Source organism: Lepisma saccharinum, chromosome 12 (genome assembly GCF_977018435.1).
Source record: "Lepisma saccharinum chromosome 12, izLepSacc3.1, whole genome shotgun sequence".
In the NCBI taxonomy this organism is placed as follows: Eukaryota; Metazoa; Arthropoda; class Insecta; order Zygentoma; family Lepismatidae; genus Lepisma; species Lepisma saccharinum.
In genome coordinates, this window is record NC_139240.1 from 63,609,427 (window position 1) to 63,631,916 (window position 22,490).

Genomic DNA, 22,490 nt, shown 5'->3' on the forward strand with positions numbered 1-22,490 from the left:
ATGAAAAGGGAAAAATGAAAGAAAAAGAGGGAAATGGAGAAGGGAAAAGGAAAAAGAGAGAGTGAGAGAGAAAGAAAAGAGAGAGTGAGAGAGAAAGAAAAAGAGTGAAATGGAGAAGGAAAAAGAGGGAAAGGGAAAATAAAGAATGAGACAAAGAAAAAGAGTGAAATGGAGAAGGAAAAAGAGGGAAAAGAAAAGGAATGAGATAGAGAAAGAAAAATAGTGAAATGGAGAAGGAAAAAGAAAAAGTGAGTTAGAGAAAGGAAGAAAGGGAAAGGGAAAAGAGAAAGTGACTTAGAGAAAGAAAAAGTGAAATGGAGAAGGAAAAAGAGAAACAGGGAGATGGAGAAGAAAAATGAGGGATAGGGAAAAGAGAAAGAATGAGATAGGGAAAGAGGGAGATGGAGAAGGAAAAAGAGGGAAAGGGAGAAAGAGAAACAGTAAGAGGGATATGGAGAAGGAAAATTAAAGAGACAGAAACAAATAGAGTGAAATGGAGAAAGGAAGAGGGGGAAGAATAATGGGGAAAGGAAGAAAAAGAGAGGGAGGCTTCAAAGAGAATGTGGTAAAGAGAATCCGAGAAAGGGGTAGGGGTAGAGAAGGAAGGGAATGAGAGAGGGAAAGAGGAGGAGGGAGGGAAATAGATCTGGTGCTTGCAACGAGCACCAAAACTAAATGCTAAGAGCTCTTAAGGCTCCTTCATACATTTGACGAAAGTCGAATCTGTGGAAGAAGAAGAAAAAAGGAGGGTCATGTGGGTTGGTTTTTGCGTGGCTTACTCTGTAACGTATCTCGGACGTAACAGAGTACGTCACGAGATTGGCAGTCTTCACAGTTTGCTTGGGTCTCAGCTTCTACTTCCTCGTACAGCTCCGACACAGTAAATAGTCCCTAACGAACCTACACAAGTTATGTTAAAGAAACAGCGAAATGATTTTAAAAAAGTATAAAAGATCACCTACACATGGAAACAGATCTTCATATGAGATTGTTGAAGATAGGCATTTGCTGTTTACTGTTCACGGCTGACGGGAGGGCAGTTGGGGAGGGGGAGTACCTGAGGAGAAACAAACACAATCGCTTGCAAGGGAGGAAGGACGAAAATTTGTTTGTTGTGAAGCAGTTGACCGACCATCTGGCGCGCAGGCGAGCGAAGAAAGCAAACATGAATTATCGTTCTTTTAACACGTAACGAATTTTTCATGGATAGTAAATCCGTAATTTGATGACAAAAGATTCTCAAACATTCATGAAATGGAAGATAGTAAACACAGCCGCGCTTTCATGTCTTGAATCTTGGATATATCATTATGTGGGAGAGGCAGGGAGGGGAAAAGGCACTTTCTCTCTCTCTCTCTCTCTCTCTCTCCCTCTCTCTCTCTCTTTAATCTTCCATAAAGAGCAATGAAAGAAAAATCGAAAACTGTTCCTGTTTTGTACCTACAATTCCTAAATAGAAATTACAATTTTTGTAACTATAATTGGCGTACGCAGAATTTTGTCGCGAGGTGTTTCAAGTTTGTTAAGATTTTAGTATTTATAGTAATAATAACAATACATTGTTTTTTGATTGATTTGCTTTATTTTACTTCGCCTTTTGTGCCACTTTTGGCTAATGTGGTGATGATATGATGAATGAACATTCACATACAGTGGCGCAGGAACGGGGGGGGGGTTACAGGGGTACATTGTACCCCCAAATTTTTAAAGGGGGTACTGTACCCTAGTAAATCGAGTTGTAGCCCCTTTTGGTAATTCTACAGCAGACGGAAGGTACTATTTCAATTCACCCAATAAAAAAGTGTATATTGTTTATAATTTATGAGCATTATCTTTCTTACCACAGAAATTCAATCCATTGCAAACTTATTCTACTACATTGTGCTTACTACTAGTTAGTTCATTGACCTGTGTTTTTGGTAACCTCCTTAAGGAGATGAAAATTGTTTAAAATGTGTGTGGAACGATGGAACCATATTTGCTCTCAGAAAATCATGCTGCAGACGAATGCTAAAGAAGTGGTCTCGTCGATTCGAAGATAAGATACAAATATTCATCAGAAGAGTATATGACTGACTTCATTTTCTTTTGAATGTTTAAAATGTAATTTTTCGAAACGAAATATTTACACAAACGAGACGAGACACGACAGACCAACTTGGGGGGTACAATGTACTCCTGTACCTCACCCATATTTTTCATAACTTTGTAAGATGGTGTACGGAAAACTATACTTAAACCTATATTTTAAGATATTTTTTTGGAAATAGAGTCCCGATTAGCCTATTTGAGCATGAAGTGAATCTAGAATAAGTTTTAATAACTTCAGAGTGGAAACCGAAACAAAAATAAGCACAAACAAGAACGAGAAGGACCTCACCACACAGGAGATGAGATGAGGCTGTGACAATTCTCGACTCATCGCATAGCGATATCACTCCTAGGTGAAATTAAATTTTTCCTAGACATTTAAACAGGATGCAACTTTATCAGGGGGACTTATTTTTACCTATGTATTAGGGTATACTTATAATTGGATATTAATTGCTTATAATCTAATTGTGATATCGAATGCAACACAAACACAAAGCCATTTTAAGTTAAACCCTAAAGTCAAACTGTACATTACATTAGTCAGATGAATGAACGACATAAATGAGATTCACTGCAGGTTCTATTGGTATATTTTGGATTGGATGGATTCACAAGGTGTTTGATTCATTTATTTTATTTATTTTACTTCGCATTTCTGTCACTTTTGGCTAATCGCGAAGATGAGGATGAGTGATGATATGATGAAATTGATATACACTCACAAATAACATCCATGCCCAGGCCGGGATTCAAACCTGGGTCCTCTGACGTCATAGCGCGCTATTCTAACCCCCATCGTCACGGAGGCCGGCGAGGTGGGAATGCGTTTTGGATTTTCTCTGTAGATGCGAATTTTTTTAACTGTGACGCGCACATGCTTTTGCTTACATTAAAGTTTACCTTTTCACATAAACGTGAAATTGACATGTCACCCAAAAAAACACGCATGCACCTGCATTTAATACATTCTTTTTATTATAACATTTATTAACAATAGTAATCTAATAATATGAACTGTTTATATTTTCGTGTGACACTAGTTAGTTTAAAACAGAGCACGAATTAAACATTTCTTCAGTTTGCCCAGTCAGTGATCACAACAGGTTCATTGAATGGACAGTGTTCCATAAGATATACACATATCATTCTGATCATGTACAATTAACTACACGTATGCTAAAATTGTAGTTTTACAACTTTGCTTTTACAACGAACAACGCTCACACTGGAAGAGCAAAGTTGTGCGCTACTGAATTAGTAGGCTTTCTGTATTATTTTCTGCAGATAAAGTTTATTTCGTGGTGAAGAGTAATGAATGGGATGATGAGAACAGACATTGCCATCTACATTGCAGGGGACGGAGTAGACTGGTTTTTCTCGAGGTACATTTATTTTTCTTGCTTAAGTAACAGTTTCTTATGTAGATATACCGAGTGGGCCACACTCAATTAGGCAGCTTTTGATTAGATGTTATTTTTATTTTTTCTTCATTTTATTTTTATTGACAAATGTTAACAATTCCAACGGCTACAAAATTGTTACAAAAATGGAATCACACACACATAAGTCATTGATTTTTAAGATAGTGGTCGACCTGGGCACCATCTAAGTCAACACAGGCTTGTAGACACAAAGCAACATTTTCACACGCCTTCCTACACATGTTAACCTGAACATTCTTGAACTCCTGAACAATTACCTCACGCATATGTTGCTCACTGTCAATGGGATTAGCGTACACCTTGTGTTTGAGGTAACCCCAATGGAAAAAGTCTGGTGGGTTGATGTCGGGTGATCGGGCTGGCCAGTCCACAGGCCCTCGACGGCCAATCCAGCGATCAACCTCGTTCACAGCATACCGTATGATGCAGCCATCTATTGACAAAAAATGTACTTTCCAATTTTTTCCGTATGCTGTTGGATTTATTGGTTACTAATGTTCGAAAACTGCCTAATTGAATCTGGCCCACCCTGTATACTATTCCAATCTTTGCTTATTTGAAGTACAAATAACAAGAAAAGAAAAAAAATCTGACAAACAGATAAAAAATTACTGGGCTACAAAAAATAAAGAAATCATACACGGACAGAAACAATGAGCTTCTTAAATATTCATGAACAGCAGTGCACGTAGATACACTATGTAATACAATAAGAACAAATGCATGACAACGAAATTCTCACAATAATTGGAAAGCGCCCTGTGTTTCTGTACATTACGTTGCATAAGCTAATAATACTTTGCGAACAATTTATATGACAAAATCAGTCTCAAAGGTAAACATATTCTCTGTTGCTATACAAAACGCCTCCTGTGCACTGAAATACATAAATAAGATCAAATTCATGAAGAAATTAGCCTCTAAATAATTACTATAGTAAAATCTGTTGCTGTACGTTATGTGTAGGCCTCCCAGAAATAACTACTTCCAACATATATTTAGACAGCCCCCCCACCTTCTCCGATTTGCACCAAAATGGTGCCAAACGTTAGTGCATCGTGTGTGCACGAATGTGCACGCAAAAATTTCGTTTGTGCACAAACGGAAAACACCAAAATTAACAAGTTAATTTGGGGGGGGCCGTCTAAATGTCAGCCCCCCAACCGTCTCTGATTTTCACTAAAATGGTGCCAAACGTTAGTGCATCGTTTGTGCACGAATGTGCACGCAAAAATTTCGTTTGTGCACAAGGGGAAATCCGAGATATTAACACCTTAACTTTTGGGGTCAGCCCCCCCACCTTCCCCGATTTGCACCAAAATGGTGCCAAACGTTAGTGCATCGTTTGTGCACGAATGTGCACGCAAAAATTTCGTTTGTGCACAAGGGGAAATCCGAGATATTAACACCTTAACTTTTGGGGTCAGCCCCCCCACCTTCTCCGATTTGCACCAAAATGGTGCCAAACGTTAGTGCATCGTTTGTGCACGAATGTGCACGCAAAAATTTCGTTTGTGCACAAGGGGAAATCCGAGATATTAACACCTTAACTTTTGGGGTCAGCCCCCCCACCTTCTCCGATTTGCACCAAAATGGTGCCAAACGTTAGTGCATCGTTTGTGCACGAATGTGCATGCAAAAATTTCGTTTGTGCACAAGGGGAAATCCGAGGTATGAACACCTTAACTTTTGGGGTCAGCCCCCCCACCTTCTCCGATTTTCACTAAAATGGTGCCAAACGTTAGTGCATCGTTTGTGCACGAATGTGCACGCAAAAATTTCGTTTGTGCACAAGGGGAAATCCGAGATATTAACACCTTAACTTTTGGGGTCAGCCCCCCCCACCTTCTCCGATTTTCACTAAAATGGTGCCAAACGTTAGTGCATCGTTTGTGCACGAATGTGCACGCAAAAATTTCGTTTGTGCACAAGGGGAAATCCGAGATATTAACACCTTAACTTTTGGGGTCAGCCCCCCACCTTCTCCGATTTTCACTAAAATGGTGCCAAACGTTAGTGCATCGTTTGTGCACGAATGTGCACGCAAAAATTTCGTTTGTGCACAAGGGGAAATCCGAGATATTAACACCTTAACTTTTGGGGTCAGCCCCCCCACCTTCTCCGATTTTCACTAAAATGGTACCAAAAGTTAGTGCATCGTTTGTGCACGAATGTGCACGCAAAAATTTCGTTTGTGCACAAGGGAAAACCCGAGATATTAACACCTTAACTTTTGGGGTCAGCCCCTTCACCTTTGTGTTTGTGGGGGCGAGGGATGAATGACTTATTTGAATTCCACCTGGTTAATATTCTTTATTCTACCAAGCTAAATGTCCCGGGTTCGATCCCCGGTCGGTTCAAATCTCGAAACGTTTCTAACGTTGGAAGCGGCCCCGGCGACCACCCAGCATCGAATGACTTAGGTACCAGGGGGAAACCCTGGGGGTATAGCGGTCAGGGGCGTGATGCTGATCACATCATCCCTAGTCACGACCGGTCAAGAAAGTGAGGTGTTACCCCCACACCCCCTATAGCTACGCCTTCATGGCGTGGTGCTAAGCACAAGGCGGCACTTTACCTTTTTTTCTTCTTTTTAATATTCTTTATAACTGTGATTTGTAAGTTAACCTATATTGTTTATTTGTTCTATGCGATCTGTTTTGCAGCTACAGGGGACGAATGGAACGGTTGTCGATGTAAGGTGAGCTCAGACCGAGTAAAAAGATAATTTATATAAGATAGTGTCGATCACTTTGTCTTAGAGCCACTTGATTTTCTTTTGCGCATTATTTTAATAATTTGCAAAGTAGATGAAAGGAAAATCTTGTTCCTTTTGCTCCTGAAGCAGCTGTTTCGCAAGACACCTGTATGCCTAATAACTCCGCACCACGGTATCAGTTCTTCATACACACGGTGATTCAAAAGTCCGGTGCAGAAAGCGAAAAATGTAAGGACGGAAAACGTGTCGTTCGGAAATATATTGTTTTCAGTCTAAAGCAGTGGCGGCGATTAGGGGGTTGAGGGGTTCAATTGACTTCCGCCACATTTTGCCACCTTTGCCCCCGACCTATGTTAAACCTTATCTAAAAAGGGAAATATACTGTCTTTGCCCCCCAGTTTTGTCATCTTGTACCCCGGTTTTGGAACCCAGTCTCCACCACTCGTCTAAAGTGATTGAATTTTCAACTTTGGTTCACCGTGGAGGTTGTATATTTGTACGAGTTTTAATGGAAGCAGAAAATGCCATGTTGCCACATGCTTCGTTCGAAATACCGTGCATCGTCGCAGTAGCGTACTGGATAAATTAAGAATTGGTGACGATTATTATGGGCAAAGTTAAAAATTAAACAACGTGATTACTTGAACTGTTACACGCGCAGATCCTGCACCCCTCCTCCCTGCACCACCGCTATTAGAAAAGGTGGAGTGTGTTTCATGTTGTAATTTTACGAATGTCTGTGGCGTCAACTTTTAGTCGTCTGTCTGTCGTCTGTCTTTCTCTGCGATTAAGCAGACACTTATGGAGTCAGCCATTTATCACGGGTGTACCCATATTATCACTTGTGCGTGTTTAGTCTTTTCTAGTGTACGAGGGAAGTGGAGGGGGATGCACGTGTCACATGTTTATTTCTCACTTTTTACAGTGCCTGTGCTTATTGTCAATAATTATTAATTTAGCCAGTACAGTATATTGCAATAAATATGATATTCTGGACAAAGCACGTGGCAAAAAAGTGAAATAAAAGTAAAGTGCCCCTCCTGTGTTTTTCACGACGCCGTGAAGACGTATAGGGGGTGTGGATCACGGTCGAACGTGGGGGTGATGTCATCAGCACCACGCCCCTAGCTTCCTTTACCCTACAGAGTTCCCTCCACTTTACACGACGCTGGGTGGGCACCGGAGCCCCTTGAACAGGTGGAAAAGGGCCCGGCGTAAGAGAAAAGATATCGTGGTACAGTGTACCAAGAATATAACCGTGCAAATTGTCCATAAACATCTTCATTAATTTTTATCTTATATCTTATGTGATTTTAAGCAATGAATTATTGTGTGTGCTCGTGCAGAAGTTGTCAACAGTTTGTTTGGACTTTTTTTTTTAAAACTTCTTGAAGCTTTTATTGCCTCGAATAAATTGCACCAAAATGGTGATGGACAATTTTCACGGTAATACATATGAATCCCATTGCACATGTATTCCATATCGCACACATGAGATAGAATTAGATGTACGCAAAGTCACAAACGATGCACTAGCTTTTGGCACAATTTTTGGTGCAAATCGGAGAAGGTGGGGGGGCTGACCCCAAAAGTTAAGGTGTTAATATCTCGGATTTCCCCTTGTGCACAAACGAAATTTTTGCGTGCACATTCGTGCACAAACGATGCACTAACGTTTGGCACCATTTTGGTGCAAATCGGAGAAGGTGGGGGGGCTGACCCCAAAAGTTAAGGTGTTAATATCTCGGATTTCCCCTTGTGCACAAACGACATTTTTGCGTGCACATTCGTGCACAAACGATGCACTAACGTTTGGCACCATTTTGGTGCAAATCGGAGAAGGTGGGGGGGCTGACCCCAAAAGTTAAGGTGTTAATATCTCGGATTTCCCCTTGTGCACAAACGAAATTTTTGCGTGCACATTCGTGCACAAACTATGCACTAACGTTTGGCACCATTTTGGTGCAAATCGGAGAAGGTGTGGGGGCTGACCCCAAAAGTTAAGGTGTTAATATCTCGGATTTCCCCTTGTGCACAAACGACATTTTTGCGTGCACATTCGTGCACAAACGATGCACTAACGTTTGGCACTATTTTGGTGCAAATCGGAGAAGGTGGGGGGGCTGACCCCAAAAGTTAAGGTGTTAATATCTCGGATTTCCCCTTGTGCACAAACGAAATTTTTGCGTGCACATTCGTGCACAAACGATGCACTAACGTTTGGCACCATTTTGGTGCAAATCGGAGAAGGTGGGGGGGCTGACCCCAAAAGTTAAGGTGTTAATATCTCGGATTTCCCCTTGTGCACAAACGAAATTTTTGCGTGCACATTCGTGCACAAACGATGCACTAACGTTTGGCACCATTTTGGTGCAAATCGGAGAAGGTGGGGGGGCTGACCCCAAAAGTTAAGGTGTTAATATCTCGGATTTCCCCTTGTGCACAAACGAAATTTTTGCGTGCACATTCGTGCACAAACGATGCACTAACGTTTGGCACCATTTTGGTGCAAATCGGAGAAGGTGTGGGGGCTGACCCCAAAAGTTAAGGTGTTAATATCTCGGATTTCCCCTTGTGCACAAACGAAATTTTTGCGTGCACATTCGTGCACAAACGATGCACTAACGTTTGGCACCATTTTGGTGCAAATCGGAGAAGGTGTGGGGGCTGACCCCAAAAGTTAAGGTGTTAATATCTCGGATTTCCCCTTGTGCACAAACGAAATTTTTGCATGCACATTCGTGCACAAACGATGCACTAACGTTTGGCACCATTTTAGTGAAAATCAGAGACGGTGGGGGGGCTGACATTTAGACAGCCCCCCCAAATTGACTTGCTAATTTTGGTGTTTTCCGTTTGTGCACAAACGAAATTTTTGCGTGCACATTCGTGCACAAACGATGCGCTAACGTTTGGCACCATTTTGGTGCAAATCGGAGAAGGTGGGGGGGGCTGTCTAAATATATGTCTACTTCCAACTATGCCACAAACAGTGCATACGTTACCTACAAAGGTTACCTCGTTTAGAAAGATTCTTCTTCTTGATCAGTTTGCCGGTGTTTTTTTCTTCCCTTCTATTTTGGGCTTGGATTATTCTCGTGGGATTTCGGATCTGCATTGAACATGTGTGCCGTGGATAGACAAGTTTTGGTAGTAGACACTCAACATAGAATTGTTGTAGCTGCGTTTCCATATTCTTCTTCCAGAACTGATCATCTCTCTGGATGTATTCTATTTTAACACCTTTCTGTGTCCACAGACCAAAGATACAGTACCTTCTCCGCGTAATAATTACTATTACCCTACACGTGGTAATAGTAATTATGTGTGGTGTTCACGATCTTGGCGTTAAGCTCTTCGTCAAATTTCCAGAAAGTTACTTTCTTCGTCTTGATGGCATGTGCAGGTGTTACATGTTTGACAGAAAAGGGACACTTAATTTCGATAATTGCATAACGAAATAAATGTTAGATACAGTGAAGTTTCAGATAGATATTGTATACATATTGTTATGAGTTGTAGTATGCATAAACCTTCTTTGTAATATCATTCAAAGCCGTGCTATCCCAATATAATCCTTGCTTTCCAATAAGTTCAGTCTCTTCAGATAAAGCTAACAACCATCATATACAACAAATGCTAAACTAGTATTGTTATTATTTTATTACTTGGTAATCTTTTCGTTTGGGGGAGGGGGTCCAGACGCCCTAAATAAATCCTTTATGTCTTTCAAAGCCTTATGATCTCAATCCTAATCATTGCCTTCCAAAATATTCAGAGTAAAAATAGTAGTACTTGATAAGTATTTCGGGTGCTATACTTCAAAGCCGTATTATATTTATAGCTATAATCCTTCCCTCCAATACGCGTTCAGAGGAAATTATCCATCGAATATGCAAAAATTGCTAAAGGAGTATATTTACATTATTTAATTTTAGTACTTCATAATCCTTTCGGGGGGGTCCGGACCCCCAGCAAACTTGTTCTACGTATTATAGCGTAATATTTGCCAAGGACACCGGTTTAATTGAATTACTCAAAATAACGTTACTGGTTTACGTACGTACAATGTAAACGTCTAATGGAAACCGATAAATACTTCCCCATTTGATGATGTAGTAAACGGATAGGTATTATTTATATTTCATTCTGAACCCTTCCACAATACGTGAACGTCTGTGTAGTTATTTTGCCGGCGATTTTGTAGCGCTTGAAACTTCATTGTTCTCGGAGCCCACATCTTACGTCAAACACACTTGCTGCCGTCACCCATATTTTGCAATTGAACACGTCCAGTTGACGCACGCACACTTCCCCCTGTCTCTCGCGATCGTGTTTTGTCTTCGAGCTATTTTGTTGTATCCCTCCGCGTTCTACTGTGGGTGGAGTTTAGAACGCTTCTAACTATCTGCACGAGATGTCGCCACAGTGCAGGGACACTTTTACGTATTGCAAGGGTTTCGTTTTCCTCAAACAGTCTCAAAATAGGAAAACTGACTTCTGGAGTGATGATGTTAATGTCAAGTACAATGAACATTGCATGGCCCCAACAAAACAGTTTTCCATAAGCTTGTGTGGTTAACGAGATAATTGCATGTGAAAATTACGGTTTTCCCCATTTTTATGCCCAATTTACTTATTAAGCAGGGTCTTTTTTAAAATTTCTGCTTTGTAGGAATTACGCAGCCATATTTTCTGAAGGATAGAAAACAAACCCCGAGATCCTATCTTTGCTCGTAACTGAAAAATCTGTTTAAAACGGAACGTCTGCACTGCGCGTTTTCGTCAATGTATGAAGGAGCCTTAAACCTGGCGCTCCAAAACTAACAATTCCTAACGTACAATCCCGCTTAGGTCTAATGATGCAAATGTGGCCTGGTCAGAATTAAATAAGTGCTCCCATGATTGGAGTGCACAATATCAATTACTCGTAACATCCCTGGGCTATGTTTAGACTTCTTAGCATTTAGTTTTAGCGTTTGGTGGAAGCTGGGTGTGACCCGCATCAGAGCCGGAGGGAAAGAAGGCAATGAGAGAAAGAACAGCCGAGCCTGTTAAATTCGGTGGCTAGGTCCAATTATTCTAAATGAATCAAAATATTATATTGATCAAAATGAGTTAATACGTGCCATAAAGATTAATGAATTAAACATTGTGTCGTAATTCCCCTTGAACACATGAGAACTAATGTGTGTATTAAATACGATTTCAATGTGCCACGTTGATAAACTTTGATATTTGTAAATATAAATAATAATAAATGCTATTTATTGCTAGATTTTAAGGACAAATGTGCCGAGAAACAAGAACTCAATTGATTGAATTGCTTTATTTTGCTTCGCTTCTTGTGCCACTTTTGGCTAATTTGCGAAGATGATGAGTGATGATATGATGAAATGACAAATGGACACTCGCAAACATCCATGCCCAGGCCAGGATTCGAACCCGGGACCCCTTTCAAGAACTCGAATTCACAAAACAAATTGTACTAACTTAATAGGGTTTGCCCAGTCTAAAATATTACTTACGACCTGTGTTTGAACACTTGGATATCAGCGTAGTAGGATCGTCAAAACACAAAAGAACCACAAACACAGCTGTCCATTTTAATCATTGGTGCCACGCTCATCTTAGACGAAAGTGGGCTTCGCACTTTTTCCTTTTTTTGTGTGTACTATTTCGACACCTTCAAAGTTGACCTACAAAACCTCTTTCTAGATTTCAAATTTGTATGAAATGTATCCCCAAGGCACTTCTCAATCTTGCTTTTCGTGGCGATGTGAAACCGAATAAGTAAGGCCTAATTCTATGCGGAATACTATGACGTAACACGTGGGCACACCAAAAAACGAGGTTACGACACTATCAGAAGAGCAAGCAAGCTTGTCGCCTTCTATGGAGATCCGAAATGATGTGTGAAACTTTGTGTATGGCCATAGACATAGGTATAGCGCGACGCTCCAAACGGCCGTCTTTTATCTCTGCAATAAATGGTGGAATTACATGAAGGCAGGCGGAACGACGCGAATGTACGCGATTTGCCAAAAGTGGGAGACAAGCGAAGTAAAATAAACCAAATCATTGTCATAGGAAGCATACAACGGAAATGTTCCTCTCGCCATCGCAGGCGGAACGACACGAAAGTAAACGTAATTACCCGAAGGTATGCGGAACTACCCGAAGGTATGCGAAACTACCCGAAGGTATGCGAAACTACCCGAAGGTATGCGAAACTACCCGAAGGTATGCGAAACTACCCGAAGGTATGCGAAAATACCCGAAGGTATGCGAAACTACCCGAAGGTATGCGAAACTACCCGAAGGCAGACGACGACACGAGTACTACATTCGGAGACTTTACGAACGACTACAAAGTTTTCTACAAACCTCGGGACTTCTGTCATGGAAATTCCACACGCCGCTTCAGTGTCATTCGGCGAGGTGCTCTGTATGGAGCACTAGGATTTGAATTCATAGGAAGCAGACAACGGAAATTTTCCTTTGCGGATTGGAGCGGTTCGGGGAGTCTTATGAACCGATATCGGAACTGCTGGAATTTGAGTGGTTATGCGGAGGAGATGGAAGTATAAGGGATACAATTCGAACCAAAGGATTTGGGGAGGTACAGTGGTACTACTAATGTGGATGATACCCACAAGTTTCAATTTTCCAAAAATCGCTGGTCACTGAATCTTTGTTGCTTTCGGAACAGTTTCATGTCAGCGGTAGCCGCAACATATGTCTAGCATAATGAGCAAATTGTCCACCACTATGATTAATCAATTTGTTTTCTGCAATGCGAAGTTCAAGAAATGTAATAAAGACAGTAGTAAGTAGAGGACAGACTTCGATTGAATGATTTGGTTTATTTTACTTCGCATTTCTGCCACTTTTGGCTAATCACGAAGATGAGGATGATTGGTATGATCAGTGGCGTAGCAACATATCGCGAGGCCCTGGGCGAGATTAGAATGCGAGGTCCCCCATCAGTTTTTTTTTTTTAAAATTTGAAATCTCCTTCAGGGATATGACAGCACATTTTCATATTTAAATAAATACTAATTAAAATTACTGAAGAAAATTATTATAATAATTTAATTTACACTAAACATATCTTTCCTCGTGGGGTTCCGAGATGGCGCAATGGTAGCGTCGTCGCCTTGTTATCAAGGGGTCCTGGGTTCGATACCCGGTGGAGGCTCATAGTGGTTCTGGTCCAGTCCCGATTAGCCTTACTGTGCAGAAAGTGGACTTAAAACACCAACTCAACAACAACATGTTTTTCACTGTTTTCTGGGAGCTGAAATCTGAAGTTGTATAAAAAGGAAGGAGGAGCCACTAATACGAGCTATGCCTTCCTTGAGTTGAAAAAACATTAAAATCGAGCGTGCAAGGTCAACAGAAAGATGACAATACAAGACAAAGTGCTTTTCATTCAAGAAAAGAATGAATGGGTAAAAATGTCCAAGCAAGTTACCGTGAATTTTTGAGTAAATGTTTCACATGAGAAATACGTTAAATAATTTTTAATATTTTTGGAGCCCCTTAGGCCTGTATGTTACGCCCCTGATTTGACATTCATTCAAAATATAACGTTTAACTTGAATTTAAAGCCAGATAAAGACAGAATGTTTTAATTTTATTGCCCATGGACAATTGAAATGGACAATTTGCCTTATACTATCGTAGCTGCTGTACAGCCAACGGCAAATATAATACTAGTCAAATTGTCCATCGGTTTTTGCATTCTTTTCCAGTCTACATACTATACCCAGTGGAGGACAGTGACTCGGATCCCACTTTAAACTGTAGGTCCAGTCCCTTACTGTGCATAAAGTGGACTTCAAACACCAAATCAATCAATCAATCAAACCAGTCTACACATACAGTGTTTCAATAAGGGTGCTATGGTAATGCCCGGTAATGGGAAGCGAATGCGCTCTGTTTATTGATATTTTCATTTCAAGAGCATCGCATCGTGGACAACACACTGAATCAGAATGAACAGTTCGTCTACTGTTACTTTTGCCGTTGAGTGTACCAGGGAGATTGTCTTCTATTTTTATTCATTTCTCTTACACATATTTAGCGTTTTTAAGGAAAACAAGTCTACTGGTTCTGGCATAAAGTTATCGACTGCCTTTTCGGCCATCTAGTTTCAATTCTTGAACCTCGCCTTAATTGAATATGAATGAACACGTGCTTCCTCATCAGGACATCACTCATCCTCATCTTCGCGGTTAGCCAAACGTGGTAGGAAAGCGAAGTAAAATGAATCCGTGAACATTCTGATGGACATTTTGCTTTTACCATTTATTCATCCCCATTGGAGCACCGTTAAGGGTGAATATAAAGCACAGCGACACGGAACTATCACCTTTCCTTTCGAATAGGAGCATTGTGACACTAGAGGACAGTTCCACGAGGTGATGACATGGCTAAAAGATCTATGTTTGAGTAGCCGTTTTCTGCCGTTAAACAGGAAGTGTCAGAATACCTCTTCTGAATCTTAATTCTGATCTCGGGACAGCGTTATTTATTCCGCAGGCAGCTGCATGGGGACATCACAGAAAACGGTACTCGAAGAAAAAGAAGAAAGTGTAATGGAAGCAAGGAATTTTAAATTCTTATCCACTGCGGCGAGCACTTGCATTTATTTGTGAATTTATAATGTTTATTGTAGATGCAGAAATGTTATTAGTAGAGCCCGGAAGTTCAGGCATTTATTTTCGTTAAAATCGGCAAAAAAGGCATTTATAATGTGGAAAATAGGCACTAAAAATGAAAAAAAGGCAAAATAAACCGAAAAAAGACACATTTGGAAGTCGCTTACTTTTATCTATAATTTCTGGCAACATGTTAAAATCTACATTGGGAAGAGCATTTCAATTTTCTCCGTCTTGATTGCACATAACTACAAGGTGTTTTTTAAGTTCTCAACATTCATTGATAGTCGTCTGTCAGAGAGAGAATGTTATTCATAATAGAAAATGATCTTTCTACTTCGACAGAAGTTATTGGAGCATACATAAAACAAGCTAATGTAGCTGGACTCATCTTGGTAACAGCATTTTCACCTTTTAGAATATCACAAATTGTTTTCAATTGTTTCAAGTCTTCATTTGCAATTACTACCCGTCTGCACTTTTCCGCAACAGCTGACTCCTTTTCTCCTGGCACTTCCATCATCTGCTGCATAGATTCCTCGAAGATTTTCATGGATGCTATAATTGTAATTGGCTCTGGCAATGCACTATAATGTGCAAAAATAAACTTGAATAGCACAGGAGTTTTTTCACTTCACGAATTGAAGCAGCTTCATTTTCTGGAAGAGCATCGATCACCTCACTAATTTTTTCAAGGTTGTTAGTATAATATATAGCTGCTGATATCCAAGTTCCCTATCTGGTCAAGACTGGTTGCGGAGATAAAAAAAAGCTCAGATGCAACTTCCTTAAATTTTCGGGTTCGAGAGGGAGAAATGTCTTCTTTGTGTTCGAAATCAACCTATCCACTTCAGCAGTCAATCATGCACAAGGAAATGTTAACCGAAAGGCAATATCCTAACTGAGCATGAAATACATTTTTCTCACACTTTTCTCCTTCAGCAATGTTGAAACATGCACGAGTTCAATATTACTTAAATAAGGCGAAAATTATTCACATAATAAACGGAAGAAAAATAAATGCCAACAACGTTTTTTGGGAGAAAAATAATTTGTATACACATTTTTTTTAAAAAAATGGTCAAATTTAATTAAAAAAGGCATTATAATTAAAAATAGGCAGTGGGGTCCCAAATAGGCAAAATGAAAAGGCTTCTAAAACATTCGAAACAACATAAGAAACATACATCCGGAAAAATTTTATCAATATATGCAGTAGATAAAAAGAGGCATTTTGCCAAACTTCCGGGCTCTAGTTATTAGGCAATGTTCAGGGCTGTTGACCTGAATTTTTATTAATAGACAGATTTCGATGTATTACGTATTATAAAATTGGTTCCAGTGCGCGGAAAACACAAACAACGGAGATATTTGATCCCAAAGTATGGTCTGTGTAAGTAAAAACCTATAATTTCGGAGTACTTTCGCCGCTTTTTATTAGTGAAAAGCGTCTGTATGCACACTCAAATTGCGAAAGAACACGTCGAAAATAATCATCGGTCCCAAACCTAACACTACTAACCTAACGACGTAAAATATTATCTGCTGTTGTGATACGAGGGTAGTTCGAAAATTAAGGTAAACGAAGCAGACATGGCAGCACCATAATCGAAATCTATGCACGATCGATAAGTTCGATCCTTCAAACGAGCTCTCGCAGAGTTCCAGTCCAGTGCGTTGTGAGGTTATTGTTTGATCACGCGAAGTAGGTGAACGAGCAAGCGTTGTCAAAAATGGACAAAACCACCAGGACAATGCACCTGCTCACACGTCAATGGTTTCTATGGCTAAATTCCATTAACTTACGTTCGAATTGTTGGATTATCCTCACTATTAGCCCGATCTAGCTCCCTCCGACTTCTCCTTTCTTCCCTAGCCTCAAAGATGGCTCTGAGGACAATGATTTTCCGATGATAATGAAGTGATTCATGCTGTGAACGGCTATTTTGCAGACCAGGATAAATCATTTTATAAACAACCTCCCAACACACTGCGCTGAAACTGTGCAAGGCAAGTTTGAAGGATCATAGATTTCGATTGTGGTGATGCCCTCTCCGCTTAGTTTACCTTACTTTTCAAACTACCCTCGTATGTCGTGTCGGGTGCTATATTCACTTGCGCGAAGCCTTTGAGCTGTTCTGCTTCACGGTTCCGTGACCCGAAAATAACTGAAAACGTTCATAAAGTACAAGCTCTTCATAAACCATGGAAAATATAACACTAGGGGGTGCGATGTTACCCAATGTTCGTTCACGCTTTTTTACACAACGCGATGCATAAAACCTGAAACTAATCTACTAACCACAATTTCGCCATCATTAGTGTAATTCCATATACTAATAAAACATGTTTATTATCTCCAGTGGCGTAGTCCCAAAATTTCCGTAGGGTATACGCTAAGTTTCGTGAAATGTTAAGTGCAGACCATGTTTTCATTAACTTTGGATCATGTTTTCATTTTATAGGGGTGATATCATGTAATTTGTACAAAAATTTGCAATTCTTTATAGGATATTGATGATTAATAGGGAACGTATTTTAAGGTGCAATACCTTCCCAAAAATATAGCTGTTTTCACACCGATCGTTTGAGACATGTATTTTAGGACATGGAATCAAGTAAAATTAATACACTTTGTTGCACCTTTTCGTGAGATTAGGACATTTCCCCCCTTTTTTAACCCCTCTTTGATGCTTCAGCAACTTTTTCCTTCCTTTTCTGTCATGTTTTGTAAAAAAATTGGACAGAAAAATAAATTATTTTCACTCTTCTTATCCAGCTACATAAAATCCTATAGTCTCATTTTGTAGAGCAGAACGAGAGCTATAAAGTGGTATAATATAATCATTGCAGCCCCAGTAGTTCCCAAGATAATGTAGCAAAACTCGCGAAAGAAAACACAAACTTCAAGAAAACCTATTCGGCAGAACAACTGTTCTCTCTGCGGTCCGCGCGCATTATATACAGGAGGTACAGAATAAGAGAGCATTGAATAAAGGCATTTTATCAGCATATTTTTTTCACCTTACTGAAAACATTTTCAGAACCTTTTTTCCCCTTTCTTTCCCTAATGTTTAACATTTACTCCTAACTGACATAAAGTGTTATATTACAATAGAGAAGACATTTTTAAAATAGTAAAAATATGAATCGCATATTTTAATCATTGCATATAAACGTAAAGGCTTCGGTACTCGTAAACAAAGTACCTCTTTTGACACTTAGGGCTTCCCCGAGGCTGTAGTGGTATAACGTCATCGCCTTGTAATCAAGGGATCCCGGGGTCGATACCCGGTGGAGACACATAGTATTTCGGATGCCATTTAAACTATAGGTCCATTCCCGATTAGCCTATCTGTGCATAAAGTGGACTTAAAATTTTAAACAGACTGATCAACTGGGTGGGGCTTTCTCAATTTTATGTTTCCAATCAAGTGAAATCATAAGTATTTGACCGCAATAATCTCTCTGGAGTAATCGTTAAATTACATAAATAAACGACAGAAGGTATACGCACTGTAGCAAGGTTAAACAGAGGGTATGCGGCGACGATATACTTGGGTACAGACACAGCTTAAGCGGGATCCGAATCACTATGTTCCTCCACCGAGTATCGAACCCGCGATCTATTTGATTGCAAGGCGACGAAGCGGATGAGTGATGATATGATGAAATTGATGAAGGGATATTCACAAGGAAGACTCATGCCAAGTCCGGGATTCGAACCCGGGACCCTTGGCGTCGTAGCGTGCTGTGCTAACCACTCCGTTACGGAAGTTGGCGGAAGGAAATTAGCGAATGATAATTTGCCTACTGTTAACTGTTGATTGTACATTTTCAACGTGAGATCTTAAAAGATTTCTACAAAATATACACAGCAGTGTGCAGGTAACGCTAAAAAAATAAATTAAAAAAAACTTTTTATATCCCTAAAAATGTTTCTAAATATATCTACTCTTGGCACATTTAAGTATTTACACAATATTGTTTTTTACTAATATTTTTCCTTTCAAGTTCACGTAATTAAATAAGGTTCAGTACAATAACGAAACTAAAAGTAAACCTTTTATAATGATTGAAAGTAAATTAGATTATCGCTTTTTTTTTCGACATAGGTGGGAATTTGCGTTAAGGCTAATTTATATAAGTTGTTTCAATAATGTTTTATTTAAAATCACAAACTTAAAACCTCGTCAAAATAAAATATTTGACAATGTACATTTGTAATTCATCATTTAGTAATGTATAATTACTTTTATTGATTATTGCGGATTCTTGTGTAATCCTAAACATTCCTTGACTACAATTTGCTGTCGTCTTTTACGCGCAAGGACAAAATTGACACAATGAACTAATAGTAGTGAAACCACGATTGCCAAACAGTTCTAATGGTTATATCGGAGCGAAGGCAAGTTCAAAATGGTCAAGATGATAGCATTCAGGAGATTGACGTCTATTACAGCAACATGTACAAATGTTATTTATTTGGTTTTAGCTTTTCAGATATACATAAGTTAAATCTGTTTTTACATTACATAATTTTACAATTGCATAATTTTATGATACAATATTTTCTCTTCTAATATAATTGGTAAGTGTATGTATTATTTTCTTGGATTCCTCGGAAGTGTTGACAACGCATATGCCCCATAATATCGTGCTTTTTAAATTCTCTTAAGAAATAATCACGCGTAGATGCATTGAAAATACATTGAAATATAGTAATATGATCAGGTTGCACCACACTGGCAGCTTGGAGATTGCACAATCTTCCTAGTCTACTCGTCTTGTGGGGCAAGGGTGTAGTTTGCAGACATCAAATACTAGTTTCTCGGAAGTTATCTACGACCAAAATTGACAAAACGAACTACGATTGCCAAACAGTTCGTATTGTTACGGAGTTCTGGTTAAGTTTCACAAGATTAGAGCAACATGTACAAAACTTTAATCTACGTCCAAAATTGATAAAACGAACTTCAAGTGAAACTACGATTGTCAAACAGTTCGTACGGATACGGAGTTCTGATATGGTGGGAAGGCAAGTATCAAAATGGTAAAGATTCACAAGATTGACGTCTATTACAGCAACACATACAAAAAAAATGTAATGCGAAAAGAACACTGTCAAGATATTTAGGAACATTTAAACTGACATTCGTGCGCATGAGGTAAATGAACCTAACCAACGTACTCACTTACCTCGAGATCTTGGGAGTAGCTATCACTGCAGGCAGCAGCGTGTTAATGATTCACCCGAAGTGCATTGACTTTTAGCAGCCAACTCTTCCTCACCAGTCTTCGATCACAGTGCACAACGGACTTCCCTGAAAACGACCTTCATACCTTGCATCGCCTCACGACTCCCAACTTCCAGGAAGCCTACGACGTACGAAGAACCACCTCGTCGATTCCAGCTAATGCGCCACGCTTTGGTCTTTCCAGATTCAACCAGGCCTCCTTCACTCCAGATTAAAAGAAGAGGAAGAAGCGGACAGATGGTTTTTGGGCTGTGAGACGGGTTAAAAAAAAAAAGGATACCCGAAAATGTCCTGCAGTCACTTAGCGGCTATCTGAATCGTGTGGAAAATGTAAAACAGTTTTTACCTGACCTTGACCGCGACGGCGATAGCTTCAAGCTAAAGAACTACGTCTGGCCAAGGAAAGGGTTGCACAAGCCAATTTTATACTCTTTCTTTCCTTCGCCCCCTTGTGATTCGACTTTCACACCTATTTCTACAACGTTTCCAAGTTGAATACACAATGGTACAGGAACAAGGAGTATAGCGATACAAAATACCCCCATAAATCCTTTGATCCGAATTATACCCCTTGTACCTCTCTCAAATAATATGATATATAATATCGCAGCTAACCGGAGAAAGTTATTTTGTGTACATTTTCTCTATATCAAAAATAATTCAAACCACTGTGAACATAGGCGCGCGCAGGCCCTCTGATTAAGGGTGGCAATAGACTCGATGAAATTTCAGTCGGGAAAGAAAAACCTAATTTTATCACCGCTTTAGTTTCAGTGCATTGATGGGTATATGTACTAGTGTGTGTATATATATATATATATATATATATATATATATATATATATATATATATATATATATATATATAATGCAATATATATAATGCAGCAACATATAGACAGCATAACGAATAAATAAATTGTCTCTGAAATATGCCGCGCTCCTTTTCCTCCAAACAATAATTGTGTTCATACATTTATACAAAACTGTTTAGCAGCAAGAGTCTAAAGTACTTAGTAGTTATAACATCCTCTCTGGTAATATAAAATGCATTACAGAAAACAATAAAATTGCGAGCGAAAAAAGCAAGAACATTTTTAGATTCAAATTTTTGCAAACTGAAAACAATATTGATTTAATATGGCACAAAAATTTTCATTGGGCGACATGGCATTCTCTTTTACATTTTCTTTAATTTAGATCGTTCGGCGCCCAGGGCCGAATTTTTATTTGCATAATTATATCGAGAGGGGCAATTCTCCTCTGTATCCCCCTGCAGGTGCTCTTGGCCGTCTGGAAGGAATACTGCAACAAAGAAGTGAAAACTAATTCCATCTTAAGCATACTTTTGTCCTGCTACTCTTAGATTCTACTAGTCTTGCTTTCTTTTACCTCAATGTTTGCCCCCCTAGAATTGATTTCCGTCCAAGGTTGGGGAGGGGCAATGCCCATTGCTCCCTATGGTTGCACTATTGCACCCCATTCCGCCGTAGTTGCCTTGAACTTTAATCGGCTTGAAAATACTTAATCGTTTAATAACGGGAATAAGATTCCTCTCCACTAAATTTCTAGGTGAAAATACAATAATGTGTGAGGGACATGGACGTCTGCAAGGGGAGAGGGAGCAATGTCAAACTAAAAGTATATATTTCGCACGTATAATTTAATTTATATAAATGCGATAATTTTAAATTCAAGTGGTGTTCTTTGATGGAGCAACACTATTATCGGTGTAATATGCTCCATGGAAAAATACCCTGTTTGTCCCTTCGTGGAAAAAATCTGCGGACGTCCTTGGTTAGGGGGAGAGATTGCCCCTCCTTGCCCCCGTGCGCACGCCTATGACTGTGAATCTGTGAGGTACGTACACCCAAGGGCAAAAGTAAGAGTAGGCGAAATGTCCATCACAATTTTTCATCCTGTCTGTATTACAGAATGTGATTATAATGAATTGAAATAAAGAAGTCAATAAGCTATACGTGCTTGGAATCAACATAATTTCATTCCTTAAAACAACACATAATGCAGAACATAAAAGTAGTGAAGATAGTGGTGGACAATTGACCTACCATTATCTTTGCCGTTGACTGTACAAGGTAGGGTTGTTAAAGGTCAAATAACTCATACAATTCTAATGGGTTCTGTTGGGTTGCGCAATAGAACCGGAACCTTTTATTTTCTCGCACAATTTAAATTCGGTCCAAGTTGCGTATTGCTTCATTTTAATACGGAACTTGGACCGGATTTAAAATTATCCGAAAAAGGTCCCTGGACCGTATTTAAACACTTTACAGATAAAAATGGTTCCTTA

The 22,490-nt window shown here is 39.5% G+C and overlaps 1 protein-coding gene across 1 annotated transcript in view; it reads right to left on the reverse strand.

The window, feature by feature from the left end:
* Nucleotides 1-20,368, reverse strand: part of LOC145996158 (facilitated trehalose transporter Tret1-like) — a 44,411-nt gene extending 24,043 nt beyond the window's left edge. Inside the window, exon 1 of the mRNA XM_083132505.1 lies at nucleotides 20,121-20,368. The gene's annotated coding sequence lies outside the window, so the exon portion shown is untranslated. The remainder of the gene's footprint in view (nucleotides 1-20,120) is intronic.
* Between the last annotated feature and the right edge of the window lie 2,122 nt (nucleotides 20,369-22,490).